Genomic DNA, 1520 nt, shown 5'->3' with positions numbered 1-1520 from the left:
TATCCAATGTAATATCTGGTTTTTTGGCACTGGGAGGCACAGTCTAGGTCTCTGTAAAATAGTATATATGCTCAGCAGTGCCTGACTAATGATGAGGTCAAAATGGCAGGCAAGTTGCAGTTCTAAATGAATGCATCTGAAAACCTCTGAGCAAAGTGTTGAATCTATTTATGATCAGGGAGCTCACATGAGAGCTGGCTGGCCTCAACCCTCAGATTTACTGGGTGTGAGTATAAAACTCTTACAGTAGGAGTAAATATAATAATGCCTGGGATTTATAAGGCACTTTTCTTTATAGAACTTGTACTCTCTCTGGGCTGAGTGACCAGCCCAACTTGGAATCTTGTATCATTTCATTAAGGCTAAGTAATCATCACAGGGAAAAAAGACAAACACCAAAACACTGGGAAGAGAAGTGCATGACGGCCCAGGGATCTCCTGGGGAGGCCTTGCTTGCAGACAGGTGGCACATCACTAGGATCCAGGGCATGTAGTTTCAACAGCTGTTTCCTCCTCCCTCCTGTCATAGTGCCATTAAGAAAATGAGATGGACTGTGTGGCCAAACCATAACTACAGAGGTGTAGGAGTCAGGCTACTGACTAGCTAACTTTTTTTTTTTTGAACCTGGATCTTCCCACATGCTAGGCAAGTGCTGAACCACTGAGCTACATTTATAGCCCTACTTGATTTCTTCCTCCTCCTCTTTGCCTCTCACCAGCCTCAGAGGCAGGAAGATGCACATGAGATCCCCAGAGCATTTCTCCATTTAGTCTCATGATCCGTTTTTGAAAGAGCAGTCATTACAAGTGGCTGTTCAGTGCAAACTCAAGCCTCGATGTGGGCCACGTGCAGCCTGGACTGGCCCATGGCGCTGAGAGGTGAGCAGTGAATGATTCCCATGGGTGCTCAGGCCTGACCCTGCAGCACCTGATGAGGGCAGAGCCACCCAGCAGTGCCTGGCACAGGCCCCAGGCAGAGGCAGCAGATGTCAGAAGAAAAGTTATCTCCTGCTGTTGGTACTGCAGTGCTTTCCAGCTGCCTTTCCCAAAAGGTCTTCCCCATCCCAGGGTGTGCATGGACAGGAAGAAACTATGGGCTGGTCACCCTGGGAGCACCAGAGAAACTAGAAAGTCCAGGCTCCAGCCCTGCCCTACCAGCCTCACTCCTGCCCAGGCTTCCTGGGGGGCCTTCTTCCCAGTCTAGACCTGGCACCCTCCTTTTCCTCCACAGAAGACCAGCAGAGCGTATTAGAAAACTTAAACCTGACAAAATTAACTTGGAGATGGTTCAATAAATGTCCAAATATTTTTTCTGTGTTTCTATGTCTCTCTCTGACTCCCCAATTACAAAACAAGTGGGGGGGGTGGTGAGTGAAACACTCAGGGTTTGGCTATGAATATAGTGTTGTTATTATTAGAGCAATGGGGAGGGAGTCACGCCATCTCGGGGCAGGGACTGGGTGGGCTGTGTGGGAGGCAACTGTCAACAGCTGCTGGAAGGAAAGTGTGTTCATTGTCAG

The sequence above is a fragment of the Nannospalax galili genome, unplaced genomic scaffold, assembly GCF_000622305.1.
Source record: "Nannospalax galili isolate Female #2095 unplaced genomic scaffold, S.galili_v1.0 scaffold286, whole genome shotgun sequence".
Taxonomy (NCBI): domain Eukaryota; kingdom Metazoa; phylum Chordata; class Mammalia; order Rodentia; family Spalacidae; genus Nannospalax; species Nannospalax galili.
Note: the sequence above shows the minus strand (reverse complement) of the source record.